At 42.7% G+C, this 15,080-nt stretch overlaps 1 pseudogene; it reads right to left on the bottom strand.

Moving 5' to 3' along the window:
* Window positions 1–2,108: 2,108 nt before the first annotated feature.
* On the bottom strand, window positions 2,109–15,080 carry LOC123503727 (annotated as a pseudogene).

Here is a 15,080-nt window from a genome sequence, read left to right as displayed (position 1 = left end):
ACTTTCACTCCACAGATACACCTTCCTTGCTATTCTTGCATCTTCCATTCTCTCAAGCCTAATCTTGTACCTAAGTGTCGCTTTTATAAGTCTTTCCTAAAAGAGCTCCATCCCATATCCCTCTTAAGGCTTCTACTGCCGTGTACCTCGGTGCATTCAGTGCCAGCCTAGCTACTCTACACTGCCCCACTTCTAACTTGTCAATTTCACTCTCGTTCCATGCAATCACATCCATACCATACATTATATCGGGGACGGCCACACTCTTCCACACTTCTCTCAGCACGTCATACTTACTTGCTTTCATCCTTGCCGCGCTTCCTAAACGACCCACCCACTGATTCACCAAGCTTATTTTTTCATTCTTTGACTTTTCACACCCATTCGGACTCATCTACATCCCTAAGTACTTGTATTCTTGTGCCTGCTTCAACTCATTCTCTCCCAGCCTCCATGCTGCATTACATTCATCCTCCGACCTATTCACAATCATCACCTTACTCTTCTCACTACTAAATCTAACTCCAAAATCTCTTCCATACCCATCAACCACATCCAGCAGACTTTGCAGCTCCTCTGCTGACTCATTCATAACCACTACGTCATCTGCATAAAGAAGCACACCTATCTTATCATTCCCCACACTCACTCCTGCATTCATCCTTCTCATTCTGGCTGCTAACTCCTCTGTGTACAGGCTGAAAAGGGTTGGTGACAAAATACATCCTTGCCTAACTCCTCTCTCACTCCTCACCCAGTCTGTTTCTATATCTCCTAAACTGTACTTAGCTCTGGTATCAACATACATGCTACGCACTATGTTGACTATCTTGGCACTCAACCCAATCTTTTCTAGGACTCTACCTAGCATTTCTCTATTCACCCTATCATAAGCTTTCTCTATATCCAGAAAACCCAAATACAGTTTACCTCCATCCTCCTTTTTTTTTTCTCAATCATTCCATTCACCACAAACATGTTATCCTCAGCTCTCCTGTCCGCACGGAAACCATTCTGCTTCTCACCTAATACTCCAGCTCTTTCAATCCACTTACACAATCTGGCATTCAACACCGCACTGAACACTTTGCTTACTGTATTGACTAACGCGATCGGCCTGTAATTTTTCAACTCATTCTTATTCTTGTGTCCGCCCTTATGCAGCAGAGTCACCCTGCATTCATTCCACATTCTTGGCACTCTCTCCTCCTCCCACACCTGGTTAAAAAGCTCAGTCATCCTGTCAATCACAACATCACCTCCATTCTTATACAGCTCATATGGTATTTCATCCGGCCCTGCTGCCTTCCCATTCTTCTACCTTTTCACACACTTCTCCACCTCCTCCCTGCTGATCCTTTCATCCAGTTCATCTGCATTCCTTCTCTCGCACCAAACACCTCACCTACACCACCCACTTCTTCCCAGAACTGTCTGATTGCCTCTCTCATTCCTTCCTTCTCTTTTACAACTTCACCATTCACCTTCAAACTCTCCACTCCAACACTGCCATATTCTCATCTCTCATGAACTTGTACCATTCACAGCCACCTTCCATGCCTTTCTCTCTTAAAGATTCAATCACACTCCTTTCACACTTTACTTTGGCCTTCACTATCATTCACTTTGTCATTCTCTGCTGCTTTACATACATTTCCCATGCATTCTGGTAGTACTCATTCTCTTGACCTCTATTTTTGACGGAAGGGCTTCCATTCTTGCCGAGGAAGTTAGATATGGTTAAACTTTCTTGATTTCTGCAAAAAAATTCCTTCAAACTCTCATATTTGGATAATGGAAATAACCGCAGCCTACCGTCCAATACATTCTAGACACAACCGCTCTGTTATTTTATTTTATTTTATTTTTTTCAGCAGAAAAGAGAGAGAGAGAGAGAGAGAGATCGCTTTTGCCTTGGGCTGTTTCAAATCGTAATCTATTTTCCACACAATGAAGAGATCAGCAATGAAATTGGTGAATTGAATGAATTCAAACCTAACCCTACAGATATAACATAAGCTACGTAATGTTCAGATAAAGACATTAGTTATCTTAATATTTTCCTCTCACAAGTGTAGGCCGAAATGAGTTTCATTTTATGTTTTAAGTAATGCATTTTATTTTTTCTTGATGTTCCTTTCTTTCCACATCCATGTTTTAACTCCATTATTCTATTCCTTGCTTTTTATTTTTATTTTCTATTGATGACATACTGGTACATTCGTATATTCTCCTGTTCACATTGAAACCATTCAATCTTTCATCCAACATTCTTCGCGCATATTGCCATCATGATAACTTTTAAGAGGTTGTATAGCGAGATTGTGAGTTAATTGGGATTTTCATAATTCTCATAATTTCAGTGATAGGTTGAGTCTTACCTCAATCTATTACCTCTTGAACTAGGTAGGTTGCATTTACAACAGTTTATGATAACCATACCTGCTACATGTAGCCTATATACTTACTAATTATGGCGAAGAATAAACATCTCGTTGATCCACCAGTCACAAGTAATGTACAATACTTTATGTAACTAAGTTTACTGTTGTTACTGTTTACCCATAAGTTTATTTTGATACTTATTTCTAGTGGATACATCCCGAGCTCTCCGTAAACCATCATTGTTTGCTTTCTTGTAAACAAATTACACGTGGTTTCGAGATGTATGTAAACGTTTCATATTTCGAAAAACATGTCTCCATAACCATGATGCATATATCTATATAGAGACACCGTGCTGTTATACATTTCCAGTTGGATATCCACTGGGAGATCAAGCATTCTGCTCATACCTACAATATATACCGATTACGCGCGCGCGCGCGCGCACGTGTGTGTGTGTGTGTGTGTGTGTGTGTGTGTGTGTGTGTGTGTGTGTGTGTGTGTGTGTGTGTGTGTGTGTGTGTGTGTGTGTGTGTGTGTGTGTGTGTGTGTGTGTGTGTGTGTTCCATTTAGATTCCAGTAGGTACAGTTGCAATACTAAATACAGCCTCAGCATCCCCTCGGTATGAGAGGCTCCACTCCCATCGAGGCACACAGGCTGCGATAAGCCTCGGCAGCGTCACAGGGGCTTCGTGTTATGTAGCACATGTGGATAAAGGGCTCGGGCCTGACGAGGGCGTTGCATCTTGCCCACATTCCAAGTAGAGGGTGACAGTGAGCAACTCTCTCTGCTTCTCGGATGGTGGGTGTGATGGGACTAACGGGAGGCGTGGGACAGTGTTGATCTTCTTGCCACGACTTGACCAGATGCCAAAGGTCTGGAGCTCTGGTGCCAGTGGACATAAGGCGGTCGTTGCCTGCCTCACCGTCAAAAGTCCCCAGCATGCCTGCCAAGTGTCCAAACGTCCAGCTCAGCGCCTCCACACTCACCAGGCGCTGCTGTTTCAACACTCTCACGGTGAACAGAGGTAAATTGATAGTGATCTGTAAATACCATACTAAGATTGTCACTTCGCCATCAGTTACGTCTCGGTCCCCAATATCCTTGCCATTGAGAAACACATGGAAGTCTGGCCTGACCACGACGGTGACACGCGGGGTGGTCACTGTGACCTGGGCCCGAGCGTCCCGTTCTGGGTGTGACAGGGTGACTTTGTTTCCGGCGAAGGAAGCCAATATGATTTCGCACCTAGACAAAGGAATATGCAGCTGTGCCCCGTCGAAAGTACGTATCTCCGTGCCACCGACGACCATCGCTGTGCCGTTCCAAGGTGGCATCAGGTTTGTCCATTGAGACGGCAGCGGCAGGGAGTCATAAAGCCACAGGAGGTTGTTGGAAGGAATAGTGTCGTAGCTGTTATAGGCCCATATCATATCACGCAATAATGTCAGTGGTGTCAGCGTTATCTTGCCCACAGCCTGCAAAAATTAACAAACAAATGAAAAGTCATGATTCGAAAATAAGGAACAAAACATTTGATTAAGATAAACAAAAGAGCATCGTGAAAGTACCGTATTGATGTTCCTGAGGGTAAGGAAGGTGGCCCAAAGGAGAGTTGGGTTATTCTTGAGAGGCGCCAAATCACGCTTAAGTCTTGCCTCAGTCCGAGCTAACACTTCCTGCAAGGCTTCACGTTGGTAAGGGTAAGAATGGGAGCTTATGAAGGCGGTCAGGTCTTCCTTCAGCTCCTGGAAAATGGAAGTGTGCTCCAGCAATGACAGGAGGTGCTTGATGGTGGGTAGCAGGTCCTCTCCTCCGGTCTGAATAATCTGCACTATCTGTTTTCCGACTGTGAAATGAAGGGTTATATTTTTAGTTTCCCTTGTCAAGCGAGCCAGTCTCGTAACCAGTATGTCTCACTTCATGTAACGCAATTTATAACACTGACGATGGTAATGATAATGATGATGATAGAGAGAGAGAGAGAGAGAGAGAGAGAGAGAGAGAGAGAGAGAGAGAGAGAGAGAGAGAGAGAGAGAGAGAGAGAGAGAGAGAGAGAGAGCAAAATACCTTCTTTCACGAGGGAATTGTACGACTTCATTTCTTCCACCCATTCAATACTTTCTTGATAAGGATAGTATGGTTCATGAGGCAGCTGAGTCTTGGCCCACCTAACGAAGAGCCAGACTGTGTAGCTCACTTTCCTCAGGTAATGAGCTGTAGGAGTGTTTAACAAGTGCCATGTTATCTCGAATGCCGGTTCCAGCTTTTCGTGGACAAGATATGTTGACATTTTCTGGAGGTTATTTTCGATGCGATGGATCAAGGTAATGATTTCTCGAGGAGGAAAGACGTAATGTCTTCTGTGGGCTTCATTTACTACTGCCTGGTAAACTCTAGTCAGCCAGTCTTTTCCGCCTTGCGTCACCACCAGTAGCACCGCCCGCACCTCAGCCTGCCACGAATGCGATATAATTCACATACGGATACAACAATTGTAGTAAATCTTGCACATATTGTCTATAGAAAACACACACACAAGCTTATAAATTGATTAACGGAATGGATCAAGTGGATAATGAGAAACTGATCCTGAGATCGCATAGTAAAAAACTGAGGAAGGGAAGATGTCTGAGAGATGTTAAAAAATATAGTTTCCCGCAAAGATGTGTTGAGACTTGGAACAGTTTGAGTGAGGAAGTGGTGTCAGCAAAGAGTGTGCATAGCTTTAAGGAAAAATTGGATAAGTGTAGATATGGAAACGGGCCACACGAGCGGCCCTGTAAAACTACAACTAGGTAAATACAACTAGGTAAATACACACACACACACACACACACACACACACACACACACACACACACACACACACACACACACAGACACACACACACACACACACACACATACCTCAAATTTCCTGAGCTCCTCCTTCATGTAGTCAAATTTCATATCGACGTGAGGATAGAGAGTGAAGTGACTCCTCAGCACATCGAACACTTCATGCCTCTCCTGATCTCGGACGATAATATTTCCCTCAAGCCTAAGTGGATTTCTGACTCCCAGTCTGACATGATAGACTTTGCCTCTTTCGTCCTTCCTTCCAATGGTCAACTCGACAAACGCAGGTCCGCATACCGTCAGGACGCAGCTGTGGTTTCCTAATAGTGGTAAGAAGGACGAGGTAGTCATCTGCAAGCCGTGACATTCTGGTACTTGTCGCAGCCCCACCACGCCTGACACATCCACAGACACGCCTCCCTCGGTCACGATCATGAAGCCCATTGCTGCTGCCTGCTCAGATATCCGGTCCAACTTAGTTTTTGCTTTGAAGTTCGCTTTTTGAGCTTGATTTTTGCTGAATTTCATGTCGAATGCAAACGTGTGAGGCGATGCAGCTGTACTCAATGTAAGTCTCGGGTGATAACTCAGCAGCTGGAAAAGACAACAAAGACTTGTTTGAGGGATTGAAAGAGTTAGTGGGTCTTATACTGCTCGCACATCCGAGAAAGTTACAGGGTTTACGATAAACACGAAGGAGCACCTCACCCTGGTGGTCAGATTGGCCTCGAGCATGACAGTGTTGTTGGCTAGCAGAGTAGAGGCGAGGGAAGCCGTGATCTTGTCAGCCGTGTCGGGAAAGATGTCCAGTTCGAAGGATCCTTTCTGGGCGGTGCCGCTGATCCTGTACTCCACCGCAGCTGTCATGTCCCTGTCCACCGCTGAGTGGCTCATCTTTCCTTCACAGCGAAAGGTGTCAGTCAGTAAGTTATAGGAGTACCTGCCGGTCACTATGTACTCCTGCATCCCGAAATCTGCATCAGGAGACGAGACGGCTATGAGGGGCAGGGCTTCTCCCCGCAGTGACTGAGAAGCGTTGGGAAGGAGAATATGGGAAGAGTTCTCATTATTCCAGTCAGACTCTGGACATACTGAATTGAAGCAATTATTGTTCTTTATTATTATAAATTTTACTGCATCGTTGAGAAATTGTTCTGCAGCTCTTAAGTTGAGGATGAAGCTGCAGGACTTAATCGTCTCGGAGACCGTTGTGTTCAAACGCCAGTCCAGCAATGTGAGACTGGCGGTGTGGTTTGCCCTCCACACAAGGCTCCTTGACTGGTTTCGTCTCAGCCAGGTCAACTCCATCTCTAGAGGTTGTTTTAACGTTGAAAGGGTCGTGTTTCCCTATAAGAAGATATACATGTGAGACTATGAGATAAGCTTACATATTCATTCAGACATTACTGCAGAGAGAGAGAGAGAGAGAGAGAGAGAGAGAGAGAGAGAGAGAGAGAGAGAGAGATATATATATATATATATATATATATATATATATATATATATATATATATATATATATATATATATATATATATATATATATATATATATTTGAAGACACCTAAACTAAGTCACCCAGATATCTGAGGTCACGCACCTTTATCTGTAAGAATCTCTCCCTGGCCGAGGACCGGTGGGTGATCTGCGTGCTGTACGAAGTGTCAATACCCATCGGTGAACTATAGGCTATGTGTGAATCGGTTCTGAAGTTTTGCAAACCATTAGGGTCTTCCAGATCCAAAGAACATAAAAACTTATAGTTCTTGTTCTCCAGACCGAAATATTTAATCTTAGTTTCAATGTAGAATGAACCGTTACGAGTCTCAATATTATTTTCAAACTCCATATTCATATATTTTCTCTCTCCTGTTTGGATCCCGAAGCTGAAACTTGTCTTTCTCATGACGCTGTATCGAAGCTGCACCGTCTCGCCCACTGCCAGGAACCTGCATGTCTCTTTCTGGTATTTGATACTTCCTCTGTGAAAAAAAAAAAAAAATAAATAAAATAAATAAATAGAAATAAATAAATAAATAAATGTATAAAAGATACGGAGGATTTATAATTTCAGGCCATGATAAAAAAATATAAATCATTCTTAGGTTTGATAATCAGGATACGACATAAAATGCTAGACTAATAATTAAATGTATAAAATATCAAACAATAATTGTTTTGAAATTAAGTGACAAATAGTTGGCAAAAGACACCTTCTTCATATTGTTAGTATGGAGACAATAGGGAACTTTATAAGATAAGTTTATGAAATAGGATCATTAGAGGAAACAATCTGAATATTTCAGTGTAGGAACTGCCACATGTATACGCGTATTATACTCCCTCTCTCTCTCTCTCTCTCTCTCTCTCTCTCTCTCTCATACATGATAACATCCTTTCCAAGTACATTTTCATTATTCTTTAGTATGATAATTTGGTATGGAATCTGTATCATCAGCCATGAAAGCCTGACCGATCATTTCTGGCCATGTCCCTTAATGTAAGGTGCCAGATATTGCCAGGTAGGAGTCATGCTGTGTACAGTAAAGTGCTGGATACTCACTGAATAGAAGAGTAATGAGAGAGCTGCGGTAAGGAGGCAAAAGTTAAGTCCATCTTAAGCTTCTTGTTAACGTCCCTGTCAGCATCCCACCACACATCAGTGATTACCGTTCCGGTCGTCAAGTCCACCTGGGAAGAAATTTTCACCCGGCGGGAGTCTGGTGCATTGGGGAATATCAAGGTGTTCAGAGCCACATACACTTGCCTGGTGCTGAAAACTAAATGGGTCTGCGCTTGAAGGTAATGGGAAACAAAGACACTTGCTTCGTATTCAGTTTCCTCTAAACTCCCCGATGAAGAGCTTGACTCCAGGCTCATCAGTGGCCGTCCTTGGGAGTTACTTAGTATAACATACATGAACTGTGAGTTGTTACCCATTGTAACCATAGAATCAATTTTACATGGATGATTTCCGATCATCGAAATATCCCATTGCACCTTTACATGGAATGTATCTAGCCTGGGGTCTAAATGCATGGGTCCTTCTACATGGAACAGGATTGTTGAATTGTGAATGACAGCAGCCTCCACGTGGAAGAGGTCGCCACTGTGGGGTATCATAACTTTGAGCGACGCCCTGGTGGGACTGATGACACGAGGCACCTCCACCTGTTTGCCAGAAATAATGCCTTTGATTAGTTTTAATCAAGTAAAATATAGACAAATTTACTTTACAGTAATATTTTGCTAGAATGAGTATATTCCATCGCTCATGTTATTATTATTTTTCTCTTTAGTTGCGGTTTATGATTGATACAGAATATATTTACAATGCTTAAGTCTCGAAATAAGTGATTGTCGTACCAAAGTTCGAATTAAAAATTCATCTAGATTTTCGATGCAGAACGCTTCTATTCGAGCTAGAGTGGCGGAAGTGACGGCGCTGCGGAGTTGAAGTGAAGCACCTACTCGATCACTCGTCATGTACACTGATGCTGCTCCCTTGTATTGCATCTCCTGCAGACCACCTGGCGAAGTGTGTGTGTGTGTGTGTGTGTGTGTGTGTGTGTGTGTGTGTGTGTGTGTGTGTGTGTGTGGGGAGGGAGGGGAGCGCAAACAATATACATTAATTTCCAGAAAACATTGTGATGAACATAAAAGAAAAGTTCATTACGAGGTTGATTCATTGGTGTATAAATGTAAACAGATACATGATGCAGCGATAGCAAAACAATGAATGGCTTACCTTTCGACTCCAACTGAGCCACAAAGTCTATGTTGGGTGTTCCTAGGAGGCTGAGACTAGTTTCTACGTGAATCAGCTGCCTGTTCCTGCGAGTCACCTTGAAATCAGATGAGAATTTGGTTCTTTGCTGTGATTCTGTTGACGCGTTGGTGGAAGCCATCACCTTCCACCCGCCAAGCCCGCTTTTGAAATCAAGCTTGCGAAGTCGAACAGGTAATAGAAGCCCGGACTGTGGACGCTGGTCTATATCGACACCAACTGGAATGCATAATTGCAGCTATGCTAATAATAGTATATAATAATAATTCAATTTCATAAGTTTATGATTGTCTTGTCTTCTTAAATAACTTGGTTAATTTGTTTGATTAATTTTTACTCCCAATATGTTTCAGTTTCTATTTCGAGTGATTGATAAACATACTTCCGAAATCCAGACTGAGATAGTGAGCGAGAGCATGTCTTGTTCCTCCTTGGATGTCCAGAGCCCCTTGTGGACCATGCTTTTTCTTCATCACATCTATTTCAAGTATTTGCGCCTGGCGAATGAAAGACTGATTGTGCGCATAAAAAATGCCAAAATCATATTCTTCATTATATTGTGTTTTAGTAGTTACTGAGCTAAATTTCAGAGCTCTTTTCCAAGTAATGTTATTATATCTTGTCGTACTGGACAGATCAACGGATTTTTCATTTCCGGAGTGAATGATAACCATTGCAGCTTTGCTGTAAATTTTTGAAGCATTAAATGTCAGAGAAAAAGTGTTATTCGTGAGACCACGTAATGCAGATACTTCAATATCGAATCCTCGCGTTGTCTTTGAACCATACGTCTTGCAAAACATAGTTAAAGTTTCCTTGTTTCTATGTTTTTCAGGGTTGCATTAATCAAATAGCCTTTCATGGAGGATTCTGTTCTATTTAGGGAGAGCCTGGTGAAGGCTGGGGCGCCGAGAGGCAGAGCGTTGTTGTGGAAGATGTCCGGCACGTCCACGTCATAACACAGCTTGAGGCCAAACACTGACTCCAGATTGGTGACACACGATGTGCTGTTAATCCTCATGTCGTGCATGGAGGATGGTACTACCTTGGTGTCAGGCTGGCCCATTTTGCTCTTCATGAGATACGCCTCTGCCTGAACATTTAATACAACCATCTTTTTAGGAAGATCAAGGTGCAGCTGTGTATGTTTGCCGCGATGGCCACTTTCCCTGAGCGTGATGCCATTACTAGTGGACATGGCTGTGTTAATTTTGAAGCCAGTCTTGGCGATGTGGGCGTCGTAACCAACGAAGCAGCCACCATCGACTGAGAGACTAGGCATGATTTTGAAGCCAGAGTATGAAGCAAATTCATCCAGGTGTGTTTCTACCTGGAGGCCTGCAACAAGTGTCAGGTGTGTGGTGAGCTTGAGGGGCGTTCCCTGGATGGTTGGGAAGGAATAATCAAGGTCTGGTCGCAGCATACGTACCGTGTCTTTTCTAAGCGTCTTGCACTGCTGAACAAAACTATAGATCAGTGCATAAATATTTGTCTTTATTTCATTGAAATTCAGATTGCTAAGATCAGCCGAAGTTGAAGAAAAAAAGACATCTTGACCCATGATACGGATGTATAAATCTCCCTCAACATCGAATATGTTGTTGTGATAAATTTCGTTTAATACATTTGTGAGAATCGAATGTTCAGTGAAACGTCTTTGCCTTCTTCCACTCAAATTTTCATCGTTCTGAAGCAACCTGAAAACGTCTTCAATGATTTTGATGTAGCCGACCGTTTCAAAGTAGCCTGCGGGTCCAAACAGTCGAGCAAGGATCGGGTCCAGACCCTCCAGGCGCATTCCCAACTCAGCCACATTCATGGAAATTTCTTCCAGAGCTGCTGTGATGTTTACGCCGAGGGAGCGAGGGACGAAGGAGCCAGGAGCGAATATGAGGTTGGACTCGATTTCGCTGCCAATACCAAGGGAAGGTGAAAAGTAGGAAAAGTCGAAACTGCGCGAATACTTGCTGATGTCTTTTTCAAAATTGACAGGAAGCACGATGTTTGTCAGCAGACTCCGCAGCCTCTCCTTGTGAGGGGTGTTGGTTGACTGCATGCCCCACAGATGGCTCAGGATGAAGCCCCGAGCTGAAATATAACATGAAAAATTCATGTATTTCTTTACAATAATAATGATAATGATAATAATGATAATAATAATGATAATTATGATGATAATAATAATAATGATAATGATAATAATAATAATAATAATAATAATAATAATTATTATCATTAAAAGAATAAGTAATGATAATGATAATAGTAATAATGATTATTATTACTATTGATATTTTATTTATCTATTATCATTTTTTGTACCTTGCGTGTTTTGTTCCTGAGCTATGGTGGTCACAATCCTGGTGAAATGATCGTCCCGAGCACAGCGAAGCACAGCCCTGTAGGCGGCGATACGGACCTCAGTGTCCATATCAAGGTCAAGGACGATGTCAGTAAGATCCTCTGTAATCTATTGGAAATGGAAATGCTGTCACTTAATGCAATGATCATGAACTTTGAAATAAATACATGTAATGCAACTTATGGCTAGGAAATCTTACACTTTCTTCGCAGTTCATTAATCTGAGTGTTTCAGCAGCGGCGACCCTAACAACGACCGGTGGTCCCTGCGTCCTCATGCACCTCACGATGGACGTGGACACCTCGTGGTTCACAAGACCTATGTTACCCAGGGCCTTCAGAGTCAAAAGAGCAGCATCTTGAGCTGCCTCTTCGCTAAACGGAGAACATTGACTCTGCAGTTTGGTGTTTAGAGCTTCAGAAATATCTCTTATCGAAGGTTGTTCCGAACACTTTTTGTTGTGACGACAGAAAGTGTTGATCATAGAGGATGCTGACAATGTTACCGAAGGAATGAGCTGTGGCAGCTCAAAGAGGGGTTTAAGGGCTTCCATACTACTGGCAGTGGGGCGGGATGTGAGGTAAAAAGCTGCAGAGTAGAGGACGGCTCTTCCCTCACTCACCTGTCCCTCTATCAGTTCATTCACCATAACTGGGACAGACCCAGACTCTTGCGCGAAAGAAACAGCGTCTAGAAAAAGTCCTTTCAGCTTTTCGCGCTCCGCGCACAGTTGTCCGCTAAGCAGCTTGTGGTACATCTGAGAGATGGAGTGTTCTGGGATGCGACGCATAAGGTGAACCACTTTGTCCAGCCAAGTGGCAGACTCACCGTCCGCCCCGTCCTTGATCAGCTGGCAGACGTGACGCAGTGTTTGCTCCAACTCTGGTACTACGGATGGCTCTTTTTTGGGCGTTTCGTAATCATAGAGCAGACTTCTGGGAACCAACTGTGATTGAGAAATAAAGGACACGGAGTCTGGGGCAGAGTTTGATCTTGCGATTAGTTGTAGCTCTGATACTTGCGTTGCATCGATGAACTTGTAGACCCCGTACGCTGGCCGCACCACGTTCACGTCCTCACACACCACCGAAGAGATGGTACCGTTGATGACCATCTGTGTGCACGTTGACTGTGAAAGCTGGATGGGCAGGGGACCCTTCAGCCAGGGGAGATGAATCTCGTCGGGGGTTGAATAGCGCTCCTGACATCGCCTGTGATCTTTATTTTTCACCACCTTGATCCCAGTAACCTTATTTTGCACCTCGTATTTTGTGGGACACGTTCCAGCCACATCCGTCTGTAGCGACAATAGAGAGCCAAGAGAGAAATATCAACACACATTAAATAAGTTTTGTGAGATGCAGTTTACATATGCCGGTATAGCATTTTTGGAATAGCAGACTGCATGACTGCTCACCTCTGTAAATATTAATCCTGAATTGGTGGTCGAGAGGGATGGCAGTGAATTTTGAAGGGCTGAAGCAAAACCTTTCTTCATGTTGATGGACCACGTGTCATCATCGGCGTGACTGCACACTCGCTGCACGCGGCCGTCCGTCACCGCCACCACGAGCGGGTACTTCTCCAGTGGGTTGGTGTCAGGGGGGACTGTAAATGAACTATGTTAGTCCGTGGAGGCTGTTGAGGAATGCGTGATTATTGAGATTGGTTAGCATTATTACATAAGTATATCTCTGCAGGAACTCTAACACCTATGAAAGGTATCAGGTTCACCTGCTTGACCATCCACTTTGGTTGCGTTGAAGGTGACGACCACGTCGCAGTGAGTGAGCCATGTCAGATGAACTAGATTTTCCCATCGAGTCTGTACGAGTCCACCATCCACGCCTTTCAGCCGCACCTTGGACACTCCGGAGTAGGTGTAGGAGTAGGTCTTGTTGGGCACATAAGAGAACTTGGCAGAGGCCACCGAGCACTCGGTCGAACAGTAAGGAGAAGTACCTTTCAAGTTTAGATAACTATATAGTTTGATTCACAAATTATTTGTAAACAAATTCACACAGACACACACACACACACACACACACACACACACACACACACACACACACACGAGCAAATATGAGATCATAATATTTTCTGTTAGAAAAGATCAACGACGAAGGTTTGTTAATCTAACTGAATAACTTTCTTTTTCAGAACTAAACTTAAAATCAAGAAAGCGGCAACATACTGAATGTTCATAACAATATTTTTTTTCCGTAAAATAACTCTTGAAACCGTCACAAATTCGTCATACTTAACAATTGAGACGCTAGATCATCATTTGTTCCTTTTATCAGAAACCGACACTAAATCAGTTTCAGACCATGCGATGGTGATGTCTGGGAACCGCTATCACCACGAGACAGACACTGGTGATATTTGACACACTGATTACTCTCTCACGCTGACGTGATGTTATTGAGCCTGTGTCGTGCTCAAAATACACACACACACACACACACACACACACACACACACACACACACACACACACACACACACACACACTGAAAAGAGAGAGAAAGTAAACAGATTAAATTTGATGAGGTTATTCTCAAATGCCTATAGGTTTTTTTGGGATCAATTTTCAAAATTGAAGTGAATTATCTTTAGTCAGGTTTTCATTGACGGTACATAATTATTCTTAAATTACCAATAAGATTATAGTCCTAATAACTTCTACTATCATTTGTTTACTTGAGATAAGACTCCGAAACGTTTGAGAATACTGTCCCTAATTTTAGGGTATATTTAACTCTGGTGGAAATGGAGTTGGAAAGTTGTAAATCTGTCAGAAAAGGAAATCGTGGAAGTCCTTACTACTACTACTACTACTACTACTACTACTACTACTACTACTACTACTGCTACTACTACTATTACTTCTACTAATCTCTATCTCTCTTTCTTACGAATCTGCTGCATAGCACATTCATTTTTATTTATTTCCAATCCAATTATTTGAGTTATTTTACAAGTATAATTCCTCTGGATGTAAACCGAACGCGCCTTTTTTTTTTTTTTACATCGTTTTTCCTCCTTTTTCTTCTTATTTAAACGTCGCTGTGTTTCTCTCGGGAAGTCCAATTTGTATGTATAACCTGTGTGTATATTCGAATGTTTTTTTTTTTTTTTTTTTATGTATGAGAGGACCAGCTAAGGGCAAAAAAAAAAAAAAAAAAATAAATAAATAAAGGCCCATTTGAATGCTGGTTGGGTGCAAGCATATATAAATGATACAAGTGGAGATGACGATGATGATGATGGTGGTGGTGGTGGTGGTGGCAGTGGCAGGGAAACAAACGCTCGTCTCCATGAATAAAGGCAGAACTAAGGAAAAGTATACTACACACACACACACACACACACACACACACACACACACACACACACACACTGAAAATCAAACACACTTCACAGTATCGATAAAATTCACATTAATTAACATAAAGAAAAGAAAAACCATGTGGAACTTTTCAAACACACACACACACACACACACACACACACACACACACACACACACTGAATATCAAGCACACTTCACAGTATTGATAAAATTCACATTAATTAACATAAAAAAGAAAAGAAAAACCATGCATAGTGGATAGAATTTAGTGACGGTCGCCCTCTAGCTTGGCGGGCTTACCTGTGGCGTAGCCGAGAAAGATAACCAGCACAACCACCCACGTCTCCAT

This window comes from Portunus trituberculatus, chromosome 14 (assembly GCF_017591435.1).
Source record: "Portunus trituberculatus isolate SZX2019 chromosome 14, ASM1759143v1, whole genome shotgun sequence".
NCBI lineage: Eukaryota > Metazoa > Arthropoda > Malacostraca > Decapoda > Portunidae > Portunus > Portunus trituberculatus.
This window is presented reverse-complemented; position numbering and strand designations above follow the sequence as displayed.